Raw genomic sequence first — 15,769 nt, forward strand, 5'->3', positions numbered from 1 at the left:
TTGCCTGAGATAAGGATTATAAAATCCTATCTAAAAGGATAGCAGGACCGGCAGGATGTAAAATAATCAAGTCCATTGAGAAATAGTAGTTAAACCGCAGCACGTTGAATAATTTTAATAAGGAAAGAAAGGAAAAATTAATAACAATAACAACCATGGTTCAACTATACATGGTTGGCTCATCTGTAAAGCAACAAAATATGTCTGCTCAAATTATCAAAATCTGTGTATTGGTATTAGGCGAATGTAATAGAAACGTCAATTGCTGTGTCAAGCATTGCAACATTGTAGTCAACAAACATGAATTTATACTAAAGTTTATTTAATATTAGAAACTTTAAAATTGATGTGCAACTTATTTATTAATCAAAAACCATCACAACTCCATTAAATAAAAGAACCCTGAAGGTGCATCCACAATCTGTTTGGGATACTAACTTACCACCAAAGACGTGGCAAAGCTGTAGATGAACGTTGAGTTTTATTTTTTTTTATTTATCCGATGGCGGTCAATGGAATATGTATGTAAGCTAATTTAAGAACCAAGGCCAAAGAAATGCTTTCCCGGGACTATAGTTTTGAGGGGAGCATGCCCATGAATGCCATATTAAAAGGCAAGCTTCGTGAATACGAGAAAAATCGCCCACCGAGGAAGAGGTTTCACATAAGATTGAAGAAATGATGGGAAGTATTTATAAAGTAGTTGGCATCTATTTGAGTATTCTATATGTCCGTTTTACCAGTGAGTATTATGATAAAACGTATACAGTCGATTTTCTTTGCAACGTTGTGAGTAGCCGTCAAGTACTATACAATAATCAACGCGTCGAGAAATTACTACAGCTTGGAGCAGCAATTTTAAAAGCTGGTGAAGCCGTTTGGTGTGGTTGTGAATTTAGCAAACCCTTTGTATCAAAGCAGGGCTTTAGAAGGTTTGAATGTTCATGTAAGTTCAATTCAACATGGAATACACTCAAACACTTTTATCGAAAGCGGATAGACTTATATTTGGAGAATCAGCAATGACACACGCTACATTATCCAATTCTGTATCGGTTGATGAAAATGGTGACGTGAAATACCCGCGCGTAGAAAATTCAAGATGCGAAGATTGTGGTGAAAAATTCGCAAACATAATACATACATATATATAAAACAGTTTGTGTACGATTTTCAAGTTATGCGAAATAAATTACTGGAATTCTATTCTATTCTATAAATGTTTATTCACGTAGAGGACATCTTTATTGGGTAATTCTATATGATATCATGATAGATAGATAATTTATTGAGGATTCCACTGCGACCGTTTTTGTATTGTGCCCTCATTCCCTTCAAAGTACCTGCTTCACATTCCATGAGAATATGGTCCGCCGTCTCCGCTGACCGACCACAAATCGGAATGTATTATTCGATAGTAAGCCCAGTTTCTACATGTGGCTGTTCAGTCTACAATATCCTGTAAGAATAGCTGTTAGGATTCTTAGGCTATATTTCCAAAGGCCTATTATTGCCCTATAGCGAGTTATGTTATAACCTCCCAACAGTAACTTAGGTTGTCGCAAACCTGGCATATTGCGCAGGTGTTCTTCTCTCTTTTCCCTCTCTTCTACTAATAAGATGAACCGATGGGTCGTGCCGTGGCTGCCTCTCTGGCCAGGTTGTCCGCCTGCTCATTACTCTCAACTCCCCTGTGACCTGGAACTCAGGCCAACAGTACTACGTTGAGTGCTCCTAATTGGTTCAGCTTTTCGACGCACTCAAGGACCAGTGCGGACTTTATTTCGAACGCCGAGATTGCCTTGAGTGCGGCTGACTGTCACTGAGTATGGCGATTGTTTCACGACAGTATGACAGTCTTAATACACGTCACATATTCAAAATTTTTTTATTTGTGTTTTTAGATTCGCGAATCTGAGTCCAAAACGCCGCTTTCGACACCCTTCCCGATATTTTGGATGTGTATTAGGAGTGTCATGCTATCGTATAGAATTACCCATTATTGGAAAGGCAAATTCAGTTTCCGCGTGGGGCTAGATATTGTACGTGAGAGTTTTGAAATGTACATTTCTTTCTTTTACTTATGTACATATGTACATATGTATGTTGGTTTATTTATTAACATAAAGTTTAGATATATTCCTATATACCAATTACACGCTTAATATTGCCTAAAATTAAAATATTGGGTATGCCTTGGCCTGCTTCGTAATCCGTGACTTTTTGTTTCTCGCAGATTTTAGTGGCGAAATCCTTTCACTGAGTCCCTTTGCTTGGCGACGTTGTATAATTATTTTGCCAACTTCAATCGAAATCTCATCATTCTTTAGTTCGTCAGTCTCACGATCCAATTTTGTAATAACCTTTGTGGTTATATGCTGCTTATTAATACCAACACCATCATTTTTGTTCCCCTGAGCTGCCGCTTACGTAGCACGGTAACTATGTCCCAATCAAACATGTTTCTTATTATTTCTTCAACAGCTAACCACGTTTTGCTGGGTTTCATACTTCGAGGCGTTTAAAATCTTTATTTATATTGCAATTTCTAAGTTGTAAACATTAAAATTGTTTACGTTTTGAATTCTCTTATTTCCTTTTGAGAATCCCTTCGCCTTGCAATGACATAAATAAAATCAGCTGATGAGATAAGCCAACCATACTATTGAACCATGAATAACAACAATCAATTTTTTAAAAAAGCAAGACTGCAAACCTAACAGCAATCAACAATCAATAACAGCAATCAAATAAAATAAAGAGAACCAATAACGACAAATATTTAAAGCTTAAACTAAAAGAAGATTTTTAAAGGAATTGCAGACGTTCGAAAGCAATCATTTTGAAGTTAAATTATTAGATGGAAATAATTCGTTTAAAATGCATGTAAGTCATAATCAAGATTGATAAGTGTGATCGAATTTTTTATTTATACTTTGAAAGTCGGTATTTTCAAATTTGAAATATTTCTTTTGACATTAAAGTTATAGAGCTGGATTCGATTCGATTTTTTTAAGAATCGATTTTTTCGATTCGATTCTAGAAAAAAATCGATTTAATCGATTAAATCGAACCAAAGTTTATTTAAATTTTACTTATTCTTAGTAACAGTGTACTTGCTGACGTACTTAACCATTTACACGATTTTTCCCGACAAATAAAGCTGGACAGTTTCTCTCTCGTTTCGTTGCCTGCCGACAAAATTCGAAGCATCAATGTTCAGCGTCATACAAAAAGGAAGTACTTATTACATACATAAGGTAACATGTTCTCAGTATACGTTTGCAGCTTTTTAATCAATGAGGTATACGGACCTTCAATTGACAACATACGGCAATCTGTGTCATGGTTTGCCTAGTTTCAGTTAAAAACTTTATGGAAATATTTTCTTAGCTAATTGAAAATAAAAAGGAATAAGGAATTTAATTGACGAAATTTCATAAAAATTGCCACTTCTGTTTTCGTGTTTCCTGCTGTCTATGTCATAAAAAGTATTGATTTTATATATTTGTTAAAATGGTACTCGTTAAGGCAAAACGTACCGAGGCATTGTGTAAAAGATCTGAATCCGTTATCTTCGACAGGCCTAAAGGGTTGCATATCTGTGGCAATCGTTCTAATAAAAGCACAATTCAGTTGTTTTTTTCGCTCATCTACAGACTGGGACTTCCTTATGTTGTTGCTATTAGGCTCAAAAAAGGATTTTATATGAGCTGTTGATGAAGACATTTCCATCAACGTTTTATGTGACCGCTGCAAGTGATTTAACAAATTGGTTGTATTTACACCTGTCTTGCATTTTTTTCCGTACGATTTGCTTTTCGCAGAATCGCCCTGTACTTAACTAAAATACTTCCAGACAACAGATCTGCGAATCTTTGGATTACTTATAAGATTGAATTCCCCTTCAGTCACTTTCAATTGGCTTACTAGAATCTAAAACTGTGATATTAATTTCGTACTGAACACAATATCATACCATAAAATAGATAAACACATGTTCAATATATTGCTTACCAGAAGTGCGAAAAAATTTCTTCATCTTTCCCCTTTCTCTCGAAGACACCAACACAATAAAGCTAAATTTATTAAAACAAAAATTACAGAATATGTATTTCCTCAAGCATCCGTAAAGTAGATAGTGATGAAAACTTCGATGCCTAAAGAATCGAATGAATTTAAAAAAAAATCGATTCTACATTTCTCAAAAAAGATATTAAATCGATTAAGAATCGAATTGAAATCCTTGAAATCCAGCTCTATAAGGTTATTTTTAAATGAACTTTGAATATTTGAAGTGGTATTTTTTATTTGAATTTTTATCTTAACCTTTGATTTAAAGGGTGTTGTTCAACAAGCTTATTTTAAAGGGATTTTATTTAAATTGTGTGCACTTTTGAGTTGTAATTTACAACTATATACATAGATCTTTAAAAAAAACTTTTGTTAGAGAAGAGTCATTTGTTCCTCAAGCGTTTAATAAGAAAGCAAAATGAGTGTCTCTAGGGAACAAGTAGTGGAGATTGTTAATTTGGCAAATAATAAAGCTAAACTAGAACCCTCTGAAAAAATAGCAGCGAGCGAACTCGCTAGACATGAATTATCTACTCAAATAGAGCAGCTTACATTAGCTCTTTATCGTTTGCAACTACCAAGTGTAGAGCCACTTCAACCAGTTACAATTAATTCAATAGTTGAGTCGGGATCTGTAGCCTAGATTTAATTAAATCCTTACCAGAGTTTAATGGCGACGCTTCTTGTTATCCGCTTGGTGTTCTGCTGCTAATTTTGCAATAAAGTATTATAAAGAAGGGTCTGGGAAATACTATGTTGCAATGGGAATTCTCAGAAATAAAATTACTAGTTCAGCTAATTCAACGTTGTCTTCTTTCAATACAATTCTTAATTTTAAAGCTATTATGTCCAGACTGGACCAAACTTATGCGGAAAACAGACCGGTTTATGTTTTGGAAAACGAAATGAGTATTCTCAGGCAGGGAAAGCTTTCAATTGTAGAGTACTATGACAAGGTAGAGGCACAGTTAACCCTAATAATAAATAAACAGATAATGGCATATTCAGATAATGATGAAGTAATAGGTGCACTTAATGAAAGAGCAAGGGAAAATGCATTGCAAATTTTTATTTCGGGACTTCGTCGTCCTATATGTGATATTCTTTTCTCTTCAAAGCCAAAAGATCTTCCAATGGCTTTGGATATTGCTCAAGAGTTAGAAACTAGCCATAAACGTTACGATTTTGCAAATACATTTGCGATGGGTAATTTTATAAAACCAAGCTAGTCTCGACTTGAAATGGTTCAATATAAAAATTCACAGGGACATAAGCTCCCAAGTACAAGTTTAACTGATCAACAAGTTCCAATGGAAATTGATCCTGGTTCATCGTTTTATAGAAATCAGAATTCTTTTAAAAATAAAGAATTTCAACGCAGCAGAAATATAAATTTCGCTCAACCCACAACCAATTTTGATCATCAACAACAGGAGTTTCTTCAGCAAGGAGTGCCGTTGAAGCGTCATCGAGAACAATCCGGTTCGTTGTAGAGTCCACAGCAGAAAGCTCAGCGTGTGAACCATATGTCGGAGAAAAAGGATTAAGCTTGTGATAAAGTCGATTATAATACCAATGGTGTTGACTGTGATAACTACGTGGAAGATTTAGGTGGGGTTTCTGATTTTGAGGATGAAATTAATTTTTTAAACTGAAATCGCCCTTACCATTCATCATAAAAAAAAAACATCGAATGGTAAGGAGCTTCGTATGTTAATTGACACGTGTAAAAATTATGTAAAGGATTTTTCTTTTCTATGTGGAGTTAAATTTAGAGAAAATTCATTTAAATTGAAATCAATAAATGGAATAAATTTAATAGATAAATGTTTAATTAATGTTCTTGATAATACATCAACTTTTTATATTTTGAAAAACTTAAGCACATTTGATGCAATAATTGGCTATGATTTTCTTAAAGAAGTCGATGCGAGAATAGACATAGAAGCTGGATTTCTAGTTTATCGTAAGGGTAAAATAGAACTCCAACACTTAAATAGCAATCAAGTAAATATAATTACTATTGCAGACGATTCTGTTCCAGTTAACATTCGTGGTCGATTTCGTGAAATGATTAATGATAACAAAAATGCTTTCGTGGATCCAAATAGAGCTGTGAAATTTAACACGAATGTGGAAGCTGCTATACGCACATATACTGAAGAACCAATTTTCAGTAAAAGTTACCCATACCCAATGTCCGCTGTGTCATTTATTAACAAAGAAATAAATGATTTGCTTAAAGATGATATAATTAGAAAATCGTGAATGGATGAGAACGGAAAGCAAAATTTACGTATGATGATTGATTTTCGTAAAATTAATGAAAAACGATATAGGAAAAATATCCTATACCTGGTGTTTCGGTAATTTTAGGAAATTTAGGGAAATCGCGCTTTTTTCGACATTAGATTTGAAATCTGGTTTTCACCAAATAAATTTACGTAAAAATGATACGCAAAATGCAGCTTTTAACGTTAATAACGGAAAGTATGAGTTTTGTCGTTTACCTTTTGGCGCAATAGATGATGTTCTGCGTGAAGAGATAGGTAAAACTTGTCATGTTTACATTGATGATATTATTATTTTTTCACCGAATGAAGAAACCCACCTTAGAAACGTGCACACAGTTTTGAAATTATTAGAGAAGAGCGGAATGAGGGTTTCGTCCTAGAAGTCAAAGTTTTTTAAGACAGATGTTGAATTTCTGGGATTTTTGGTATCGCAAAATGGAATTCAAACTTGTGAGTGATATTATTAATTACAAAACACCAGAAACATTACGTGGTTTACGATCTTTTCTCGGCCTTTCTGGGTATTACCTCACATTTGTCAGGGATTATGCTGCCATTGTAAAGCCCTTAACTAAATATTTGCGTGGAGAAAATGGTCACGTTGATGCGAAAAAATCCAAACACGTTAAAATTAAACTTGATTCTGAAGCAGTGTCTGCTTTTATTAAAATCAAAAAAATACTTGCATCGGAAGATGTGATTTTGCATTACCCAGATTTCAATCGGCCATTTGAGCTTACACTGATGCTTCATCAAGTGCTTTTGGTGCTGTGTTAACTCAAAATAATCGGCCGATGTCTCTGATTTCTCGCACACTTTCCTCAACGGAGAAAAATTACGCTACAAATGAGCGGGAAATGCTTGCAATTGTGCGGGTATTGAAAACTCTGCGCCACTATCTTTATGGTATTAAGAATATTAAAATCTTTACTGATCATCAGCCTTTAATATTCTCAATTTCGGAGAAAAATCCGAATGCAAAAATGAAGAGTATAGAATAGTTTTCTCCAACTTTTTATTATAAACCAGGTACAGAGAATAAAGTGGCTGATACACTCTCTCGTCAATTCATCAACAATCTTGGCACTTCATTACAAACACCACACAGTGAAAAATCCTATACTGATGTAATTGAGACAGTCAAATGCCCTGTTAACCAATTTAAAAATCAGCTTGTTTTGTTAAAGGACAGTCATTAGTTAAAACCACGAAACATATTTTCAAACATTTTTGTCGCCATATGATATGTTTTGATACAATAGAAAATTTATTAAGATGTTTAAAAGATGTTATTGACCCAAATGTAACCAATGCGATACATTGTGATCTTCGAACCTTAGCAGAAATTCAAAATCATATAGTCTCTTCATTTCCAGGTGTAAAATTCCTACATACTGAAATGTTGGTTATAGATTTGGTTAATAGAAATTATCAGTTTGAAATTGCTACTACGGAACATAATCGTGCTCATCGTTGTTTATTAGAAAATTTTAAACAAATTTCAAGTGAGTATTTTTTTCAAAAAGATATTAAAATCGATTATCGCGAATTGTAAATATGCTTAAAGAATAAATATCAGCGTAAGCCATCTAATTTAGAAATTGGAAAGACACCAATTCCAAATTGTGCAGGAGAAATGCTACACCTTGATATTTTTATTACAGACAAACAGTATTTTTTAACATGCATAGATAAGTTTTCTAAATTTGCCATTGTCAAACCTATTGCATCACGATCTACATTGGATATTAAAGATGCTCTGCTTGAGATATTATTAGACTTTCAAAATACAAAAATTATTAACAATGAAAAAGCATTTCAATCTAATGTAATCAGCTCTTTATTACGAGATAATTATTCAATAAAACAATGTTTTATTCCTACGTTACACAGTGAAACCAATGGACAAGTTGAACGGTATCATTCAACATTAATCGAGATTTGTAAGTGTATTAAAGCTCAACAAGAGTTGAGTGAGACTATAGATCTCGTATTGTTAGCAACGCATAAATACAATAATAGTATTCATTTTACAATAAACGCTAAACCAATTAACATTTTTCAAAATTGTTCAAATGAAGAGCTGAATGTTGTTAGAGAAAGATTGGCTAAGTCACAAGAAATGGTACTAGAAAGATTTAATAATACACTAATTAAAAAAAAAAAAATGTAAGTTAAACGGTTTTACTGAAAGCAATACTTATATTAAGTACTAATAATACTAAAAGATAGAAAATAATTAGGTAGATCCTAGGTACTAGTCATCATACTCTTCATCAAGCTAGGGCGTTGGTCAGACAATTCAATAAAAGCGTTGGACGCGTCAACCAACTGAACCTTAATCAGGTTATGCTACGCCTCACATTTTCAGAAATTTCACGCGCCCAACGCTTTTATCTAATTGTCTGATCAACGCCCTAGCTTGATAAAGAGTATGATGACTAGTACCTAGGATCTACCAAATTATTTTCTATCTTTTAATATTATTCAGCCCTATTATGCATTTCGACTTGGATTGGAATTTTTTCGATTTGGCAATTTTGGTATTCTGTGTTCCAATCTCTTTCGATCTAACTTCGAATCGTTCGATTTTTTGTATTCTGCATTTCGATCGTAGTTCCGTTTTTCTAAGTTGCAAATTAGTTGGCGGAAAAATATTTTCTGTTTATTTTTTTATTAATTTATAACAGAATTTTAACAAAAATGTAAGTAAAACTTGTTAAGAAACGTATAAGGCTTGATGATGATTGTTTTTTATACGTTTCCAGGTCAAAAATAACATGTCCTTGGACGTATTTGGCCCGCAAAAGTATCTAACACATACTTGAAAGCATCCTTGTTAAGTCGAAAGTTTTTTTTTTGAACCTAAATAAGAAAATAAATTGCTAGTGTTGATGCTGGTTCCCAAATAAACGAAGTCTTTTACTATTCGAAATTATGGCTGCCAATAGTAGCGTGGTTGCCGTATGCGCGTATGCGCTGACTCTTTGCTCGATGACAGCAAGTACTTCGTTTTGTCCTCATTCACCATCAAACCCATCTTTACCGCTTCTTTTTCCAGTTTGGAGTAAGCAGAACTAACAGCGCGGGTGTTTAGGCCGATGATATCAATGTCATCAGCATATGCCAGTAATTGCACGCTTTTATAGAATATTGTTCCAGTGCGGTTAAGTTCTGCAGCTAGCATAATTGTCTCCAGCATCAAATTAAAGAAATCGCTAGAACCTTTTAATTTCACCATGTGATTTCATATATAACAAATATTGTTATCTGAAAATTTCGAAGAGATCGGCCTTATATATAGCAACCGATTGTTCAGATAGGAAACCTTTCGCAATTTCTACACCATTTTAACAGCTAGAAGCTTCAAATTTAACCAAATGCTTACGTATATAGAATACTAGCAGACCCGTCAGACGTTGTTCTGCCCTAAATTTGGTCTATCTCCATACATTTTAATAAGCTTTTTCCGTCTAGCTCTGCCCCCATCCTCACTTTTTCTTAATCCTTTTATTCACTCCTCCCTCCGTATTTTCGTTACATCTATCTCTATTTTCATCTCACTATATCTCTTTCTCAGTCTCCTTCTCTCTTTTCTCTTCTCTAAAGTTTTTCCCATTCTTCTTCATCCCTTATTGCCAGGCAAATCGAATAGGACGTATGTAAATAGTTATGTGGGTATTATTAATTCATGTCTTTATTTCGGCTTCGCATGCACATTTATCAGTTTTGCCAGGTTAATGCAACTAAATCGAATATCACAATGAAAATTGCTTTAAAGCTCTCAGCAACAACTTTCATTTGATATCCATATTACCCACACATTCTAGGGGTATCCGGGTACAGGTTTTGCCCATATGTTGAGACCCTAGTCACCCAGCGATATAAAAATTACTCTGTACTAAAGCACTCATCAACAGCTTCAATTTGATACCCATAATGTAAAAACACATCCTAGTGTTATCCTGATGCACGTTTTGGCCTATATCTCGAGACCCTTCACAAATAGGTATGAAAACTACCCTGTACTAAAGCACTCATCAACAGCTTTCATTCGTTATCCATATTCTATAAACACATTCTAGGGGTACCCGCGTCCACGTTTTCGCTTATATCTCGAGACCCTAGTTACCCGCGGGTACGAAAAATACCCCGTATCAAAGTACTCATTCGATACCCATATTGTACAAACATATCCCAGGATTACCCACGTCCACGTTTTGATCTCAAGACCCTATCCAGAACGGGATAAAAATTAGCCTATGTCTGCCTCCTGGTTCTAAGCTACCCCTCCACCAATTTTCAGCCAAACACGTTCGTCCGTTACTTCCTCTTCAATCACTCTTTATATATTAAAAAAAGCGCATCAAAATCCGTTGCGTATTTTTAAAGGTTTAAGCATTCAAAGGGACATAGGGATAGAAACAGCGACTTTGTTTTATACTATGTAGTGATGTACATCCATACATACCTATAAACCTAAGCCCGAAGTTCAATAACGCAGCGAATGCTATATATGTACGTATGTAAGTGTCGCATCAAGCCTCACTCAAAAGCAATTAGCGTGGACAGTTCATAGCGAACAAACACACATACGCATTTTTTGATAAAAATGTTACTTTTGTTTAAACAATTTGGCCGATATAAGAAAGGAATCAAGTATTTTTTTTTTGATGCAGATCGAAATATTTCAAAGTTTTACTGAAAAGTAGAATTTTTGAAATACATCCATCCGTTTGTGAGTTATAGCTGTGTAAACAAAAATTTTATGATTTTTTGCTACATTTTGGCAATTTGCCGCGCCCCTATAATATATATCTTCAAATTATATTAACTGTGCCATCTCACGTACATAGCTAATCTTTCAAATGCAAAAAACCGTTTTAAAATCGGAGTATACTGTGTGAAGTTATGTGTATACATGCCATTTAGCGACTTTATTTTATAAGATTTATAGATAGATATAGATAGATAGATTATAGATATTACTATTTTATATTTATCTTAAAAATCGCCTAGGTCTGTTCACTATATATTTCATATATGATATTACGAATGCGATAAGATTATTGTTCAGCCCCATTCAGGAAAGGTATGAAGTCTTCGACAGTACCGCCCTTACTTGTTTTTATTCAAGCTAGTACAAGGGGTTGATATAAAATAATTGGTGGGACATGGCTCAAACCGGAATGGAGAAAACATGGCTGACAGCGATAAAAATAACAGCTGAAGGTTGGTGTTTCTCAAACATCTGCTCATATGTTTCTTTCGCAAATTCACAACATCCCTAGTTATGTGATCTATTGTATACTGCCATCAAACCAGATTAAATACGGAAAAGCACACATACCCCACTAATTAAGTTATATTTGTTCCCAAACTAAATATGTGATCTATTGTATACTGCCTTCAAACCAGATTTAATACGGAAAAGCACTCAAACCCCACTAATTAAGTTATATTTGTCGCAAACTAAATATGTGATCTATTTAATACTGCCATAAAATCAGATTAAATACGGAGAAGCACACATACCCCACTAATTAAGTAATATTTGTTCGCAAACTAATTATTTGATCTATTGTATACTGCCATAAAATCAGATTAAATAAAGAGAAGCACACATACCCCACTTATTAAGTTATATTTGTTCCCAAATTAATTATGTGATCTATTGTATAAAGCCATCAAACAAGATTAAATACGGAAAAGCACACACACCCCACTAATTAAGTTATATTTGTTCGCAAACTAGTTATGTGATATATTGTATACTGCCATAAAAACAGATTAAATACGGAAAAGCACACATACCTCACTCATTAAGTTATAGTTGTTCGCAAACTAATTATGTGATCTATTGTATACTGCCATCAGACCAGATTAAATACGGAAAAGCACACATACCCCACTAATTAAGTTATATTTGTTCGCAACTAGTTATGTGATCTATTGTATACTGCCACAAAATCAGATTAAATACGGAGAAGCACACATATCCCCCTTATTAAGTTATATTTTTTCGCAAGGTAATTATGTGATCTATTGTATACTGCCATAAAACCAGATTAAATACGGAAAAGCACACATATCCCCCTTATTAAATTATATTTTTTCGCAAACTAGTTATGTGATCTATTGTATACTTCCATAAACCCAGATTAAATACGGAAAAGCACACATACCCCACTTATTAAGTTATATTTGTTCGCAAGCTAATTATGTGATCTATTGTATACTGCCATCAAACCAAATTAAATACGGAAAAGCACACATACCCCACTAATTAAGTTATATTTGTTGGAAAACTAGTTATGTGTTCTATTGTATACTGCCATCAAACCAAACTAAATACGGAAAAGCACACATACCCCACTAATTAAGTTATATTTGTTCGCAACCTAGTTATGTGATCTACTGTATTGTGCCATAAAACCAGATTAAATACGGTAAAGCACACATACGCCACTTATTAAGTTATATTTGTTCGCAAACTAGTTATGTGATCTATTGTATACTGCCATAAAACCAGATTAAATACGGAAAAGCACACATACCCCACTAACTAAGTTATATTTGTTCGCAAACTAGTTATGTGATCTATTGTATACTGCCATAAAATCAGATTAAATACGGAAAAGCACACCTACCACACTAATTAAATTATATTTGTTCGCAAATTAGTTATGTGATCTATTGTATACTGCCATAAAACCAGATTAAATACGGAAATGCACACATACCCCACTTATTAAGTTATATTTGTTCCCAAACTAGTTACGTGATCTATTGTATATTGCCATAAAACCAGATTAAATACGGAAAAGCACACATACCCCACTAATTAAGTTATATCTGTTCGCAAACTTGTTATGTGATCTATTGTATACTGCCATACAACCAGATTAAATACGGAAAAGCACACATACCCCACTAATTAAGTTATATTTGTTCGCAAACTAGTTATGTGGTATATTGTATACTACCATAAAACCAGGTTAAATACGGAAAAGCACACATACGCCACTTATTAAGTTATAGTTGTTCGCAAACTAGTTATGTGATCTATTGTATACTGCCATAACACCAGATTAAATATTTGTTCCCAAATTAATTATGTGATCTACTGTATGAAGCCATCAAACCAGATTAAATACGGAAAAGCACACACACCCCACTAATTAAGTTATATTTGTTCGCAAACTAGTTATGTGATCCATTGTATAGTGCCATAAAAACAGATTAAATACGGAAAAGTACACATACCCCACTAATTAAGTTATATTTGTTCGCCAACTAGTTATGTGATCTATAGTATACTGCCACAAAATCAGATTAAATACGGAGAAGCACACATACCCTACTATGTAAGTTATATTTGTTCGCAACCTAGTTATGTGATCTATTGTATACTGCCATAAAACTAGATTAAATACAGAAAAGCACACATATCAAACTAGTTATGTGATCTATTGTATACTTCCATAAAACCATATTAAATACGGAAAAGCACACATACCCCACTTATTAAGTTATATTTGTTCGCAAGCTAATTATGTGATCTATTGTATAAAGCCATCAAACCAGATTAAATACGGAAAAGCACACACACCCCACTAATTAAGTTATATTTGTTCGCAAACTAGTTATATGATCTATTGTATACTGCCATAAAAACAGATTAAATACGGAAAAGCACACATACCCCACTAATTAAGTTATATTTGCTCGCCAACTAGTTATGTGATCTATAGTATACTGCCACAAAATCAGATTAAATACGGAGAAGCACACATACCCTACTATTTAAGTTATATTTGTTCGCAACCTAGTTATGTGATCTATTGTATACTGCCATAAAACCAGATTAAATACGGAAAAGTACACATATCCCACTTATTAAGTTATATTTTTTCGCAAACTAGTTATGTGATCTATTGTATACTTCCATAAAACCATATTAAATACGGAAAAGCACACATACCCCACTTATTAAGTTACATTTGTTCCCAAGCTAATTATGTGATCTATTGTATACTGTCATCAAACCAAATTAAATATGGAAAAGCACACATACCCCACTAATTAAGTTATATTTGTTCGCAAGCTAATTATGTGATCTATTGTATACTGCCATCAAACCAAATTAAATACGGAAAAACACACATACCCCACTTATTAAGTTATATTTGTTCGCAGCCTAGTTATGTGATCTATTGTATACTGCCATAAAACCAGATTAAATACGGAAAAGCACACATACCCCACGTATTAAGTTATATTTGTTCCCAAACTAGTTATGTGATCTATTGTATACTGCCATAAAACCAGATTAAATACGGAAAAGCACACATACCCCACTTATTAAGTTATATTTGTTCCCAAACTAATTATGTGATCTATTGCATACTGCCATAAAACCAGATTAAATACGGAAAAGCAAACATACCCCACTTATTAAGTTATATTTGTTCGCAAGCTAATTATGTGATCTATTGTATACTGCCATCAAACCAGATTAAATACGGAAAAGCACACATACCCCACTAATTAAGTTATATTTGTTGGAAAACTAGTTATGTGATCTAGTGTATACTGCCATAAAACCACATTAAATACGGAAAAGCACACATACCCCACTTATTAAGTTATATTTGTTCGCATACTAGTTATGTGATCTATTGTATACTGCTATAAAACCAGATTAAATAAGGAAAAGCACACATACCCCACTTATTAAGTTATATTTGTTCGCAAGCTAATTATGTGATGTATTGTGTACTGCCATCAAACCAGATTAAATACGGAAAAGCACACATATCCCACTAATTAAGTTATATTTGTTCGCAAACTAGTTATGTTGTCTATTGTATACTGCCATAAAACCAGATTAAATACGGAAAAGCACACATACCCCACTTATTAAGTTATATTTGTTCGCAAACTAGTTATGTGATCTATTGTATACTGCCATAAAACCAGATTAAATACGGAAATGCACACATACCCCATTTATTAAGTTATATTTGTTCCCAAACTTGTTATGTGATCTATTGTATATTGCCATAAAACCAGATTAAATACGGAACAGCACACATACCCCACTAATTAAGTTATATCTGTTCGCAAACTAGTTATGTGATCTATTGTATACTGCCATAAAACCAGATTAAATACGGAAAAGCACACATACCCCACTAATTAAGTTATATTTGTTCGCAAACTAGTTATGTGGTATATTGTATACTGCCATAAAACCAGGTTAAATACGGAAAAGCACACATACGCCACTTATTAAGTTATATTTGTTCGCAAACTAGTTATGTGATCTATTGTATACTGCCATAAAACCAGATTAAATACGGAAAAGCACACATACCCCACTAATTAAGTTATATTTG

General features: G+C 33.6%; 1 protein-coding gene across 1 annotated transcript in view; it reads left to right on the plus strand.

Annotated features, from left to right (window-relative positions):
* Positions 1–7,835: 7,835 nt before the first annotated feature.
* LOC137249116 (uncharacterized) overlaps positions 7,836–15,769 on the plus strand; it is a 266,841-nt gene continuing 258,907 nt past the window's right edge. The window contains exon 1 of the mRNA XM_067780322.1: positions 7,836–7,873. The gene's annotated coding sequence lies outside the window, so the exon portion shown is untranslated. The remainder of the gene's footprint in view (positions 7,874–15,769) is intronic.

Source organism: Eurosta solidaginis, chromosome 4 (genome assembly GCF_040869045.1).
Source record: "Eurosta solidaginis isolate ZX-2024a chromosome 4, ASM4086904v1, whole genome shotgun sequence".
Lineage (NCBI taxonomy): Eukaryota > Metazoa > Arthropoda > Insecta > Diptera > Tephritidae > Eurosta > Eurosta solidaginis.